Source organism: Callithrix jacchus, chromosome 9 (assembly GCF_049354715.1).
Source record: "Callithrix jacchus isolate 240 chromosome 9, calJac240_pri, whole genome shotgun sequence".
Classification (NCBI taxonomy): Eukaryota; Metazoa; Chordata; class Mammalia; order Primates; family Cebidae; genus Callithrix; species Callithrix jacchus.
In genome coordinates this window covers 127,442,398-127,458,201 of record NC_133510.1, presented here as the reverse complement: position 1 = coordinate 127,458,201, position 15,804 = coordinate 127,442,398, and positions in this window count along the sequence as shown.

The following is a 15,804-nucleotide window of genomic DNA, read 5'->3' as shown; positions in this document are numbered from 1 at the left end:
CATTGTGCGGCAGACACGGGGCCCCTCGACAGATTCCACACCCAGACCTGAAGGGGAGGCCCCAGGCTGGGCTGGAAATTTATGAGCTGGATTTCAAAATAGTTCAAGTTCAAAGTCAGCTCAACAGCGGCTGCCTCTCTGACCACCATCGTTCTTCATGCCTGGCTCCAGGTTGGGTGGCATGGGTATGCTGAACATGCCTTCCAAAAGGTTGCTTTCTACCCACATTAGCATGGACCCTGAGAGCCCCAGCAGCAGCGAGAGGAAGGCTCAGCAGGAGTTTGGGGAGCCGGGAGGGTACCCCTAGCTGGCCACTCTCTCTCAGTGTTGCTCACACAAAGCATCTGGGATCCTGAGTCTAGGGGTAAGACGTGTGGCCCATGGCTACCCCAGGGGTCTCCAAAGGCCTCCAGACCACACTTGCCTGGCTCAGGCGCCTCCCTCCAGCTCCGTGCTCTGAAAACTGCCCCGCTCAGCAATCCTAGCTGGAGGGTGGGAGGAAACAGATGTGCCAGGGCCCTGTGCTAACGGAGGCCACGTGACTGCAGGTGGGTGGGGACACTTGGATGGCCTCTTCCTCCCCAGTGAAGAAGAGGAGGAGGAGGGGAATAGAGAGGAGGAAGCAGAAGAGGAGGAAGAGCGAAGGAAAAGGGAGGAAGAGGAGGAGGAGGAAGAGGAAAACGGGGGGAGGAGAGAGAGGAAGGGGAGGAGCAGGAGGAAGCAGGGGGAAGAAGGAGGAGGAAGAGGAAGGACAGGAGGAGGAGGAAAGGAGAGGAAGAGGAAGAGGAGGAGGAGAGAGGGGAGAGGGGGAGGAGAAAGAGGAGGAAGGGGGCGGAGATCAGGACTGCGGGGGCAGCGTGGGCAGGAGGTAGCTTTCTCAGCTGCGTAAGTCCCCAGGGCCAGCAGCAGGAGAAGCCCGGCTGGGAGGGTGTAGCTTCCCTGCTGGGCTTGGGTAGAGGAGAGGCCGTCCTCCCACCTCACTTGTGGATGGCAGGTCCTGGGTTGTGGAGGCTGCCAGGGAAAGCCCTTGGCCAGGGACAGCACCGACTCCCAGGCTGCTTCTCCTGGGACGAAGCTGAGGATGCTGGAGACACTCGCCGGCTCCCGGGATCTGGAGAGTACACTGGGAGGCTCAGGGACACCAGAACCCACAGCTGGCACCCCCTTTATCTTCCTTCCCCAGACACTTAACTAAGTCCCTCTGTGAGCTCCGCGCGTAGAATCCACCACGTCTTTGTATCTTCCTCATTCCTATCGGGGTTGGGTGGCGAGGTGACGCTGGGGTGCAGTTGTCACAAGTAAAGTGCACACACTGTGGCGGTCCAGCTTGGTATGTTTTTACAAATATGCCCCTACGTGACCACCGCCCAGGCAAAAGCACAGGGTGCCACCACCGCCCCAAGGGCCCCCCGCTCCCTCCCCAGCAGCGACCCCCAGAGCAGCCGTTATCTGACTGCCATCATCACTGGTGATTTGTGCTGTTTCCACCTAAAGCAAAGACGTAGAGTCGCTGAATCAGCCGTGAACGCCCCTCACAGCGTGCGCTCTCTGGCCTAGCCGTTCCCCAGCATAATATTCTCGAAATCCACCCTCGCTGCCGAGCGTGTTGGTAGTTTGTTCTTGTTCTTGCTGAATGATATTATTTTGTAAGAATATATCATCATCTGCTTTGTCCGTTCTTTTGCTTGTGGACATTTGGGTTATATCCAGTTTGGGGTTATGAATAAAATGGCAATGGATATTCTTGTATCATACATGTCTAAAAAACGATTTCTAATCCCAGTACCTCGTGGTATCTATCTAATCTAGCTAGCTAGCTATTTATCTATCATGTGTCTTGATCTATCTGTGTATCTACGTATCCATCATTTATCTTGATCTATTTATCAATCATCTATCTTGATCTATCTACCATCTATCCATCCATCTGCTTGTCTGTTTATCCATCTGTCCATTCATCCCTCCCTCCCTCCCTCCCTCCCTAGTGTCCACCAATCTCTGTATAACTGGAGGTCGCTCATACACAGAACATGATCATTCCTCTTGGGGCAGCCCTTTCTTCCTGGTCTTCCCCACTAAATGTTTTGAGGCCCACGCTGGGCAAGGTCTACGCTAACCAGGTCACACATCTCCTTGAACCTCCCCCTCATCCGGAGGGCAGGGATGATGTCTGCAGAGGAGAAGAGCGGCTCAGCGAGGTGGGGTGAGGGGCCGCAGGTCTCTCCTGCTGGGCTCTGCCTCCGGCACTGGTGGTGCGTGGCTGGACTGAGTAACGTCTCCCCTCTGCCGGCACTTTCCATTCACAAGGACTTTCACAGCCACTGTGTGGGTTTCTCTTGCTGCTGTGACAAATTACCACAAACTTAGTGACTTATTTTATTTTATTTTTTGAGACAGAGTCTTGCTCTGTCACCCAGGCTAGAGCGCAATGGCACAATCTCAGCTCACTGCAACCTCCGCCTCGCAGGTTCAAACAATTCTCCTGCCTCAGCCTCCTGAGTAGCTGGGATTACAGGTGTGCACCACCGGACCTGGCTGATTTTTGTATTTTTAATAGAGACATGGTTTCACCATGTTGCCCAGGCTGATTTCAAACTTCTAACCTCAGGTGATACACCCACCTTAGCCTCCAAAGTACTGGGATTACAAGCATGAGCCACCGTGTCCAGCCCAGACTTGGTGACTTTAAAAACACACACATTTGTCATCTTCCAGTGCTGTGGCTCTGACACGGATCTCTCTGGGCTAAGACCAAGGTGTCAGCAGGGTGGCTCCTCTGGGAGGCTTGTGGAGAATCATCTCCTTACCCTTCCAGCTCCGGTGGCCACCGCCAGCCCCAGGCTCATGGCTGAGTCCTTCTCACTCTGCCCTCTCCAGACCTTTCCTCCATGGCCACATCTTCCTTTGGCTCTGTTTCCTTCTGCCTCTCTCTCACTTTTTTTTCTCTTTTTGGAGTCTTACTCTGTCACCAGAGCTAGAGTGCAGTGGTGCAATCTCAGCTCACTGCAACCTCTGACTCCCTGGTTCAAGTGATTCTCCTGCCTCAGCCTCTTGAGTAGCTGGGATTACAGGCACAAGTCACCATGCCTGGTTAATTTTTGTATTTTTAGTAAAGACGGGGTTTCCCCATTTTGGCCAGGATGATCTCGATCTGATCTAGTGATCTGTCTGCCTCGGCCTCCCAAAGTGCTGGGATTACAGGCGCCACGCTGAGATGAGGTGGTCCCAGGACTTGAGAGTCAAGAAGACCAGAGCCTTGCTTTCTAGACGTTTCCTCATGCCAGCCTGCACAGTATCAGAAACACTCTGAAGAGTGCGGAGCAGGCCCGGATTCTTTCCCATGGGTGCCCTGCGGCCCCAGAGTTTGGCATGAGAGTACCTGAGAGTCCCCAGGTATCCTCCTGTCCCCCAGAAGGGCCTGGCAGTCCTGAGGTACAAGGCCTTGACATGAAGACTAGGAGAGAGAGGGGCCCCTTACATTGTGGGCCCAGTCCACACAGGAAATTTAGAAATCTCAGCCAATGTCGGAGGGCCTCCCTGCTCAATATCCCCAAAGACCTTACAGATTTCAAACCCAACCCCATTAAGGAATGGAGGGAGACACCAACAACTGTCCGCAGAACACTCTGATTTTAACAAAATGACCTGAGATACCGGCTGAGAATCCGTTCTGGCAAGAGGCAGACTGGGGGCTTCACACAGAAATTGGGTTAGAGAAAAATGAATTTATTTTGGAGAGCGGCACGTCTGAGCTTGTGAACCAGAAGCTGTGACCTGTCTCAGGAAATACAGAATTCACTGGGTCCTGAAGCGCTGAGCCGCGTTGGAGCTCAGGGGTCTTTGAGGAGAGGTGGCTGCGTTAGGTTATGGACGTGCCTCTGAATCTTTGTCCCTGTCCCAGGCCCAAGCGCTCTGCCTTAGAACCTGCAGCACTTTCTTATCTGGACTCTGAGCCTACCCATGTGCCTGGCTTTGGCCAACAGAACTGAGACGGATGTGATGGTGCCACAGCTCCCAGCTGGGCCTCAAGGGGCCTTCCAGGTTTCCCATTGCTCTCGTGGGCCTCTGTCACCACCATGGGAACATGTCCAGGCTAGTCCCTGTCACTCCTGCTGAGACCAGCCTACATCAGTCAACAGTCAGCTGCCCCCAGACACATGAGCAAGCCCAGCCAGCCAGTCAAGCCACTAAACCGGCTGACTCCACAGGTGTGCGCCGTGAACTGAGGTTCATGCACTGTTACGTGACATTATTGTGGCAATGAAAAACTGATACAATGGGGTTAGGAAGAGCTTCTTGCAAGACAGGATGAGGCTTCCCTGAGATCGATTTGGGGCAAGTTTGCCCAAGAAATTAATAATCAAATCTTCTGAACATTAAAATGACTTTTCCAAATTTAATTTTCCAACTTATTGTCTTCCTCCCTTTTGTGTTGCGATATAGAATACCACAGACTGGGTGATTTATAATGAATGGGAATGTATTGTTCCACGGTTGTGGAGGCTGGGAAGTCCAATATCAAGGCGCCGGCATCTGGCGAGAGGCTTCTTGCTCTGTCGTAACATGGCAGAAGGCACCACATGCTGGGAGGGCAAAGAGGGAGAAAGAGAGGAAGGGGGAGAAGGCTCTCTCCTGTCACTCCTTGTAAGGACACTAATCTCATTCACAAGGGCTCTACCCCATGACCTAATCACCTCTCAAAGGCCCCACCTACTAATCCCATCGTATTTGGGATTGAAGTTTCAGCAGATAAATTTTGGGAGGACACATTTAATCCATTATAATCATGGTGAAAAAAGTGTCTGAATCCTTCAAAGCAGTTATCAGAGAGGCTCTTTATTGAACTGAGAAGGGTTAACCCTTTCATCTCCACTGTCAGGAATGGATGAGATGGACCCCCTCCAATTCCACTTGCAGCCTTACCAGCCTCCCTATCAGCTGAGGGCCGGGCAGGTAGGACACCGGGTTGCAAAGGCCCCTGATCCTGAGTCCTGGGACACCGTTCACTTTATTCTACAGTAAGCCCTGGTCCAGGCTGGTCTGCCTCTTTCCAAGGGGGATGATGTCCTGGAGGCTCTGGGTAACCCATGCCAGCTTCCCTGCTCCCCTGGGCCACTCTGCAGATCAGGCCCGACTTCCACCATGCCAGCCAGCTCACAGGTCCTCAGGGTGAATTGCCACGTTCTCCTCAGCACACAGCCCCCCCCCCCCCCACATGCTGCCTCTCTGCTTCCCACCAGTGCCCTGAATCCCCCTTTTTTGGAGCTGATATGGAAGAGAGAGACATTCGGAGCTCTTGAACAATATTTTCTCAGTCCTGCCCGAGGACAGGGGCACCCCAGCATGTTGGCTTGGTGTCTCCTGGGAAGGAAAAGGAAGCCCTGAGCCGTGGCTGTCCGACTCAGAGAGTCTCATTCCAGGCTCACTCCCCGCCTCGGGAGAAGACTCAGATTCAGGGTTTTGTGGTGTTGCTGGCAGCCTGCACGTACATCATTTGAGTGTGAGCTTTTGTGCCTGGGGTGTTTGAGAAACACAGCCCTATTACACACTGAGGGACAGGATAGCGAGGTGAACTCCCACGAGTTAATACACACACGAACATACACGGGGACAAATGATAGGCAAAGAAGGGCTCTTTTTTGTGGATTAAATGGTGTCCCCTAAAGATACATTCAAGTCCTAACTTTAGGTACCATGAATGTGACTTAACTTGGAAACAGGATCTTTGCAGATGTGATCAGGGTAAAAGGAGGTCGCACGGAGTTAGGGTGAGCCCTGACCAAGGACCAGTGTCCTTATAAGAAGAGGAGAGTGTAATCCCAGCACTTGGGGAGGCCAAGGCGAGTGGATCACTTGAGTTCAGGAGTTCAAGGCCAGCCTGGGCAACATGGTGCAACCCTGTCTCTACAAAAAATACAAAAATTAGCCAGGTGTGGTGGTACATGCCTGTAGTCCCAACGACTTGGAGGCTGAGGCAGGAGGATCATTTGAACCCAGGGATGCAGAGGTTGCAGTGAGCAGAGATCCTGCCATGGCACTCCAGCCTGGGTGATAGCATAAGACCCTGTCTCAAAAATAAAGAAGAAGAAGAGGGAGAAGAGGAGGAGAGGACACAGACACACCAGGGAGACCATGCGAAGACAGAGGCAGAGATTGACGCATTGCAGCTACAAGCAACCACCGGAAGCTGGCGAGAGGCCCGGGACCGGTTCTTCCGGAGAGAACTTCGGAGGGAGCGTGGCTCTGTGGACGCCTCGATTTCAGCCTCTGGCCTCCAGAACTGTGAGACCATGAACTTCTGTGGCTTCAGGCCTCCTTGTCATGGTGATTTGTCCCAGTAGCCTTAGCAAGCTCGGTGAAGAGGACCAGGAAAAGCAAGAAAAGAGAGAGACCTCCGTCTCTCCCAGCCTCCCCTCCTTTCAGTCTAACAACTTTACAAGTTGTGAATGTTCTATTTGCTGGGGCACTTCTTTATCTAATTCAATATTTGCCATGTGGCTAGGGGCCTGGGCTTACGCTGGTGCTGGGGTGGGATCGTTTCACTCGGAGTTGACATCAAAGTCATTGTAACGCCCCTCCAAGGCCCTGCAAGGCTCAGCTCCACCCTCGTCCCCCACTCTGACCCAGGCACTTCTCTCTCCTCGGCTCAAGCTGCCCCGGCCACCCGGGACCTCCTGCTGGTGCTGGGACACGCCTAGCTCACTCCTGCCCCAGGGCCTCGCAGGAGCCTTCTCCCTGCCTGGGACACCTTCCCCCGGATCGCTGCAGGGCTTGCTTCCTGACCTCTCTCAAGTCTCTGCACATCTCAGGAACGACTATGACCCACTCTGTCTACATTTCGACTCCTCTCCTGGACCCTTGCTTGGCCTACCTGCCCACCTTGTTCTTCTCTATTTGATCCCATGAGACTTCTACCTTCTAGCATATTCTGTAATTGACTTATTTACCGTGTTTGCTCCTGATTATCTGTTCACCTTCCCAGCACATAGCACATAAACTCCCCAAAGGCAGGGATTTTTTTTTGGATGGAGTTTTGCTCCTGTTGCCCAGGCTGGAGGGTGCTGGCACAATCTCAGCTTACTACAGCCTCTACCTTCCGGGTTCAAATTGATTCTCCTGCCTCAGCCTCCCAAGTAGCAGGGATTGCAGGTGCGCACGACCACGCCTGGCTAATTTTTCTATTTTTAGTAGAGACGGGGTTTCACCATGTTAGCCAGGCTGGTCTCGAACTCCAGGGCAGGGATTTTTGTCTATCCTGCCCACTGCTGTATCCCCAGCACCTACAACAGTACTTGGCATACAGGAGGTGCTCAGTGAGTATGTGTTGGATGTGGGGTGAATGGCCAAAGCGCACTTCCTCCTTCCAGATCTCACTGTCTGGTGGTGAAGGCTGAGTATATGCAGAAAGATGTGTAGCCTGGTTTGAGAGCTAGAATTCAGACGCGTGCACATGACATGGAGAAATGAAGGGAGGGACCTGGTGGGAGGTGATGGATCGTGAGGACAGTTACCTCCATGGTGTTCTTGTGATAGTGAGTGAGTTCTCATGAGATCTGATAGTTTAAAAGTGCTTGGCAGTTCCCCCTCCCTCTCTCCCACCGCCTTGTGAAGTAGGTGCCTGCTTCTCTTTGCCTTCTGCCATGATTGTAAGTTTCCTGAGGCCTCCGCAGCCACACAGAACTGTAAGTCGATTCAATCTCTTTGCTTCATAAATTACCACTACCCAGTCTCAGCCAGTGCCTTTATAGCAATGGGAGAATGGACTAACATGGGAGCCATCACCAAGGCACGTTCTCCATAAGGGTTTGCTATCATTGTTATTGATTTTATCACTGGACAACTCAGAGCCGAGCTAACCCTCCACCATAGGACAGAGCCACAAACACACCATCGGAAGAAACACCGACGAAGACGTGCACCAGGGGGGCCTCACAAGATGGCTACAAGGGGAAGAGCATTCAAAGTTCCTTAAGAGGAGAAACATCCTGCCAAGAAGGTGAAAATGTGGACCCTGAGTTAAGATGGGGGCTTGGGAGAACCTTCAGGACTTTCTCATGAGAGCTTTTGCTGAAACAGGTAAAAGGAAGCTTGGTCTTGCCCAACATATTGGGAAAGGCCATGTTTTAGCTCTTCTCTGGTCTGTGGCTATAGGATGCTCCTGTCCCACCCTCAGAAGGTCAACCTCCCAACTGTCAGGGTTCTAATTTGCTTTGGAAACTGAATCTAGTGTCTTAGGAAGCAATATAATGGAAAATGATTTAAGGAAAGCTGAGCTCTTGCTTGTCAGATTCTACTTAGAACAAATTATTTCTGTTTCTCTGGGATGTGTTATACAGGCTGTGCTTCACCTGTACCGTTTCTGGGACTCTGGTCCCCAGAGGGGCCGGGCTACAGCAACAATCCCAAGAACTCCATGAGAATAGAGTAGGATTTAGCGCCTGTCCTACTCCAGTACGACCTCACCATAACTAATTACACCTGCAAAGACCCTATTTCCAAACATGTCACAGTCTGAGGTTTGAGTCAAGGGGACTCTTCAATCCACTCAGTGACCTTTCAGGTACTCTCTAAACTCTCCCATCTCTGGGCCATAAAAGCACATTTTAAATTCCAGGTTAGCTTTTCCCTGCCTGAAAATCCTCTCCTCATCTTTAACTGGTCTCAACTGATTGAGAACCAATATAATTGGTCACATAGGGTGATGAATCTACCCCCAAAATATCAGAATCTACATCCCAAAGACAAAAAAAATGAATAGGATATTTTAAATTTTGAGTTTCTGTCATATCTTAGTTAGTAAAAGGCTGGAGTCTCTCTTTTTTTTTAAAATCAAAGTTAAAAATATCTTTGCTAGGGTTAGGGTTAGGGGTTGGGGTTGGCTGGGGTTGGGGTTGGGTTAGGGTTAAGGTTGGGGTTGGGATTAGGTATTGGGGTTGAGGTTAGGGTTAAGGTTTTGGTTGGGATTGGGGTTGAGGTTAGGTGTTGGGGTTGGGGTTAGGGTTAAGGTTGGGGTTGGGATTAGGTGTTAGGATTGGGGTTGGGGTTGGCGTTAGGTGTTAGGGTTGGGGTTGGGGTTAGGGTTAAGGTTGCAGTTGGGGTTGGGGTTAGGGTTAAGGTTGGGGTTGGGGTTGGGGTTGGGGTTAGGGTTAAGGTTGGGGTTGGCGTTAGGTGTTAGGGTTGGGGTTGGCGTTAGGTGTTAGGGTTGGGGTTGGGGTTAGGGTTAAGGTTGGGGTTGGGGTTGGGGTTAGGGTTAGGTGTTCGGGTTGGGGTTAGGGTTAAGGTTGGGGTTGGGATTAGGTGTTAGGGTTGGGGTTGGGGTTGGTGTTAGGTGTTAGGGTTGGGGTTGGGGTTAGGGTTAAGGTTGGGGTTGGAGTTGGGGTTAGGTGTTGGGGTTGGGGTTAGGGTTAAGGTTGGGGTTGGGGTTAGGTGTTAGGGTTGGGGTTAAGTGTTAGGGTTGGGGATTGGGGTTGGAGTTGGGGTTAGGTGTTAGGGTTGGGGTTGGAGTTGGGGTTGGGGTTGGGATTAGGTGTTAGGGTTGGTGTTGGAGTTGGGGTTAGGTGTTAGGGTTGGGGTTGGGGTTGGGGTTGGGGTTGGGGTTGGGGTTAGGTGTTGGGGTTGGGGTTAGGGTTAAGGTTGGGGTTGGGGTTGGGGTTAGGTGTTGGGGTTGGGGTTAGGGTTAAGGTTGGGGTTGGGGTTAGGTGTTAGGGTTGGGGTTAAGTGTTAGGGTTGGGGATTGGGGTTGGAGTTGGGGTTAGGTGTTAGGGTTGGGGTTGGGGTTGGGGTTGGGGTTAGGTGTTGGGGTTGGGGTTAGGGTTAAGGTTGGGGTTGGGGTTGGGGTTAGGTGTTGGGGTTGGGGTTAGGGTTAAGGTTGGTGTTGGGGTTGGGGTTAGGTGTTAGGGTTGGGGTTAAGTGTTAGGGTTGGGGATTGGGGTTGGAGTTGGGGTTAGGTGTTAGGGTTGGGGTTGGAGTTGGGGTTGGGGTTGGGATTAGGTGTTAGGGTTTGTGTTGGAGTTGGGGTTGGGGTTAGGTGTTAGGGTTGGGTTGGGGTTGGGGTTGGAGTTGAGGTTGGGGTTAGGTGTTAGTGTTGGAGTTGGAGTTGAGGTTGGGGTTAGGTGTTAGTGTTGGGGTTGGAGTTGGGGTTGGGGTTAGGTGTTAGGGTTGGGGTTGGAGTTGGGGTTGGGGTTGGGATTAGGTGTTAGGGTTGGTGTTGGAGTTGGGGTTGGGGTTAGGTGTTAGGGTTGGGGTTGGAGTTGAGGTTGGGGTTAGGGTTAAGGTTGGGGTTGGGGTTAGGTATAAGGGTTGGGGTTAGGGTTAGTGTTAAGGGTAGGGTTAAGTGTAGGGTTAGGGTCAGGGTTAACATTAGGATTAGCTTTACCTTTGCTCACCCCCCAGGAGAATCCATTAGAGGAATTTACTCGAGAGAAATGAACACCTATGTTCACACAAAGACCTGCACACAAATGCTTATAGCAGCTTTCTTTGCGACAACTTGAATCTGGAAACAGCCAAAATATCCATCAACAGGTGTGTGGATAAATACGCTGTGTTATAGTTGTTGTGAGTGCAGTGAACAGTAACACTGAGCTGAGTGCTGATTCACCCAAGGGCATGCGGCACCTCACATGTCCAATGGTGACGAAGGGAACCAGATACAAAGGGAACTCGCTGTGATTCCACTTATAAAAGAAAATTCTAGAAAGGTCCGCAGAGTGATTACCTGAGGAGGGATGATTTAGGAAGGCAGTGTGGGCTGTTCTCAATCTTGACTGGGGTGTGTGTTAGTCCCAGGCTTTTACTTTTGTCAAAACCCCATAAGCTGTACATGTAAAATATGCACATTTCATGAATCCATGTGAAAAGGACTCCTCCATTCTTGAGAAGCACTTTCGAGATTTATTTTCGAGGACACCACGAAGACATAACTTCTCTCTCGGGGAGCTCCTTCTTGCGCTGTTGTGCGTGTTCACAGTGGCTTCCCACCTGGAGCAGGGGAAGCCTCGAGTGGCTGGACCCTCCCCCACAGCAAAGCCAATAATCGCCCCGCTTCCCGCCTCCTGGCTCCCACTCTTAATCCATGGCTTCTGGGGTGTTGTGGACAGACAGAGAAGCAGGAGGTTCTGGACTGAAATCCTGAGCAAGTTGCCAATGTCCTGAGACCCTCAGTGCTGTATTGTCCCTCCACACCCAGCAGTGGAATCTGGGACCCTCAGGGCACCATGTCTCACCTGTGTTCCCAACTCTCCACCTCACTGTAATGCTCTGTGAGTGGATGGACACAGAGACGGTGCGCCTTAAAATCCTCCTGGATTCTAACATTTGGAGAGTCCAGACCTCTTGCCTTTCAGCCAATAGGCTGAGCTCTTCCATCACACTTTCACTTCTTCCTTCTTTTTTTTTTTTTTTTTTTTTTGAGACAGAGTTTTGCTCTTGTTGCCCAGGCTGGAGTGCAATGGTGCAATCTCAGCTCACTGCAACCTGCACCTCCTGGGTTCAAGCGATTCTCCTGCCTCAGGCTCCTGAGTAGCTGGGATTACAGGTGTGTGCCACCACGCCCGGCTAATTTTTGTATTTTTAGTAGAGACGGGGCTTCTTCATGTTGGCCAGGCTGGTCTCAAACTCCTGACCTCAGGTGATCTGCCGGCCTTGGCCTCCCAAAGTGTTGGGATCACAGGCGTGAGCCACCACGCCCGGCCACACTTACACTTCTTTTGATTCCTTGGTGAAATCCAAATAAGACCTGTATTTCAGTTAACAGTAGTGAGTCATGTCAATTTCCTGATTTGGACAACGGGCAGTGGGTGTGAAAGGCGTTGTCACTGGTGGAGCTGGGCTAAGGGACCTCTGTATTATTTTTGTGACTTCTTGTGAGTCTTAAACTATTTTAAAAGGAGAAAGCAAACAGCAGCAATGAAGTCTCCAGTCCCCTGTGATGTGGGTTTTCTAAGGGAGGAACATTTTATTAGTGTGTGTGTTTGCACATTTGTCTGTGTAGGAGCGTACAGTTCTGTGTCTTCCTTGGCGGGAAAGGATCCGGTGTGACTGGTAGACAGGCGCCACAGTGCAGTGGTTACGTGCCTGGGCTCCCAGGCTGCCCGGCTTTGAATCTCATATCTGTGACTCACTCTGTGTGTTCAAGGGCAAGTGACCAACCTTTCTGTTTTCAGTTTCATTATCTGTAAAATGGGTGTCATTTTCCAATGCCTGGTTCCTTGGGCCATTGTGGGACAGATTGACGTCCAATATGTGTAAGCCCCAGAACAGTGACCGATGCTTGGCCAGCACTCCATAAATGGCGCGGCTTGTCACCTGTGAAAAGGCACTTGCTCTGAGTTTGTACCCTGGGGCCAAGGGTCTCCCAAGACTGTCTTGTGCTCCACATCATTCAGACCCTCAGGCATGTTTATAAGGGGACCGTCTTCCGTGTCTGGTGTTGAATTCCCAACACCGTCAGTATAGTGCCTACAGAATCATCCAGAACCCCATTCAGTAGGCCTGGATGAGAAAGCACCCTCCCGCATTTATGACATCAGGAAACCCCAGGGCAGCATACAGTTAGGGAACTGGACGGCCACCAGCAGGTCCCAGCCTCTCGGGAGCCACCAAGCCCTCCTCGCCGGGTTGAGGAGCACCCACACTCTCTCCCCTGTGCAAGGACAGACACCAGACCTCTATTTCTTAACATAAAAATTATTTTGTTTTCAGGTGAGCTGGGAACACAGGGTCGCCGCTGTAGAGTCAGGGTGGGGACCACTGCACTGGCTGCTCTGATGAGGTGAGTGTGGCCCCTCTCACAGAATCCAAGCCCTTGTCCCCTGCTTTGGAGGAAAGTCCCCACTCAGAGCCCAGAGCAGAGGGCACCTTTGTTTCCAGACCCTGCTCTTGCTGGGCATTGGGCCGTACGCTGGCCTCTAGGGGAGGACCTACTGGTCTCCAGGCCGTCAGGCCACACTCTGGCTGTGAGTGGAGGACCTGCTGTTCCCTGGGCTGTTGGGCCACACTCTGGCCTTGTGCCCTTTGAGCTGAGCTGGGGCTGGACCTGTGCCCAGGGGGTTAAAGGAGGCAACGGTAGAGAGAATGGACTGAATGAGGTAGTACCGAAGTGAAGAGAGTTGGTTAGAGGCCACTGCACTAGTCCTAGCAATAACTGATAGAGGCCTGAATCAAAATGGCAGAGCAAGAATAAAAAGGAGGAAGGAGGCTGGGCGCGGGGCTCAGCCTGTAATCCCAGCACTTCGGGAGGCCAAGGCGGGCAGATCATCTGAAGTCGGGAGTTTGAGACAAGGTTGACCAATATGGAGAAACCACGTCTCTACTAAAAATACGAAATAAGCCGGGCATGGTGGTGCATGCCTGTAGTCCCAGCTATTCGGGAGGCTGAGGCAGGAGAATCGCTTGAACCCAGAGATTGCAGTGAGCTGAGATCGAGCCATTGCACTCCAGCCTGGGCAACGAGAGCCAAACTCTGTCTCAGAAAAAAAGGAGGAAGTGGATGGGAGATGTACTTGGGAAAGAGTGTGGGCACATGGTGGCAGCTGACCCTGTGTGGTGGCGGGGGAGAGGCAGGGGCTGAGGTCTGGAGCCTGGGAGCTGGGGGAGTGGGGAGGCACAGGCAGAGGAAAATATGCAAGGCTTCCAGAAACAAGAGCGTTTGGAAATCCCAAGCTGAGGGGCCAGGGGGAGAGGCCTCGCCTGCTCCTGGTGAAGACACTGGGTAGCTCCTAAACTTCCCGATGCCAGGAATCACCCAGGGTGCTGATGAGAGATGCAGTCCCCAGGCCCCTCCCACACCAAATGAGTTCGAATCCCAGGGATGGAGCTGGAAGCCCGAGGCTGACCAGGCACCCTGGTGATGCTCAGTGGGGCAGGCTTAGCATCACTGATACGGTGGGTTAAGATCAGGTTTATCTCGCGACGCCATTGACTTGGCACTTACTTCAAGAGCCCTGAGAACTTGCTAGAGATACAGATTCTCAGGCCCCATCAAGGCCTGTGGGGCGGGGGCGGAATCTGCTTGCACAGGCCCTCCGGCATTCTGCTGCTCACTCACGTTTAAGAACCTCTGCTTTGCTTGATCTTCGGTAAGTCAGTCTCCCGGGGGACTGTTGGAAAGATGAAAGAAAGCTTCTGGAAGGAAGGGCTTTGCGCTCCGTGAGGCCACGGGCAGATTAGCTTTGAGTCACTTCAGTCTTCACGCAGTCAGGACCAGCCCTATTGGAGGTCAGCCCCAGAAATGGCTGAAATCTCAAAGAGGGCAAGTTTAGAGGTCAGAAGAGGAGAGCCCTGTCCCGAAAGCCAAAGGCAAGAAGCTTCTGGAAGGAGATGAGGAATATGGCAGGACCACAAAGGGGCTGAAGAGAGGCCACTGGGGCAAGCCCCTGGGCCCCCCTGAGTGGACCCCACGGCATGGAAGAAGCTTCCTTATGGGCTGAGGAACAGGGAGCCAGAGAGCGGGGCAGGGGGCTCTTCCTGGTCATGGAGACCAGGGGAATTTGAGGGGCCAGAGGAGGGGGAAGCCAGGCGCAGGGAGATGCGGGTGGGCACGGGGTGGTGACCCCCAGGGATAGGCGAGTCCCCAAAATTGTTCTCTAAATGGCTGTGGGTTTCACAACAGTGGGGCCCAGGTGGCAGGAGCATCTCTGTGTCTTTATCACCTAGTGCTTTCCCACCTGGCATGTGGCGACAAATGTTTGTTGAGTGAATGAATGACTGGGTGAAGAGTTGAAGGAATTAGGACACAGAGAGAGAAGGGTGGGAGAGGAGCTTAGTGTGCAAAAGACTACATCTTCAGACCGGGTGCAGTGGCACACACCTGTAATCCCAGCAATTTGGAAGGCTGAGGTGGGAGGATCACTTGAGGCCAGGAGTCCAAGACCAGCCTAGGCAACATGGTGAAACCCCATCTCTACCAAATATACAAAAATTAGCCAGGTGTGGTGGTGTGCACCTGTAATCCCAGCTACTCAGGAGGATGAGGCAGGAAAATCACTAGAATTTGGGAGGCGGAGGTTGCAGTGAGCTGAGATGGCACCACTGTACTCCAGCCTGGGCAACAGAGTAAGACTTTGTCTCAAAAAAAAAAAAGAAAGAAAGAGAGAGAGAGAGAGAGAGAGAAAGAAGGAAAAAAGAAAGAAAGAAAGAAAGAAAGAAAGAAAGAAAGAAAGAAAGAAAGAAAGAAAGAAAGAAAGAAAATACATCTCCAGAGAGAAGCTCTTCCTAGTGCATGTTCCTCGGCCATGGACTGTGGCCCCACTTGAGAGACAGGGAAACCAAGGCACAGAGAGCTTGAGCTTGTCACCCAAGGCCACACATCCGGCTAAAGATGGAGCAGAATTGCACCAGCAGCCTGGCCATGGCCTGTGCTCCTAACCAAGAGGGTGGGGAAGGGCCAGAGAGAGATTGTGAGGGGGAGGAGGGAAAGGAAGACAGCCAGCAGGAGAGCAGGAGGCGGTGACTTCTGCGAGGAGCTGAGGGGAGTGGCCTCCATGCTTGGGAGAGTCTGTCAACGTGGACTCCAGGGAGCAGAGGCCCAGTGTGGTCAGCTGAGGGCCAGGCCAGTGTCGCGGCTGCTTAGCTAGGGTGTTTGAAAACTTCCTGCATTTTCTCTTAGCCCTAAGCCAGGCAGGGAGGAAGCTGGGGCCCTCTGGAGACACCTGAGCCAGGTAGGTGGACATCAACCAAACCCCATGCACCCCTGGAAGAGCTGCGGCCACGATGCCCCAGGGTGATTCTGGGAGCCTTGCTGTGACCCAGTTCTGCTCAGTCTGGAGCAGCACAGTCCCCAGGGCCCGGTGAGGGGTGTGTGAG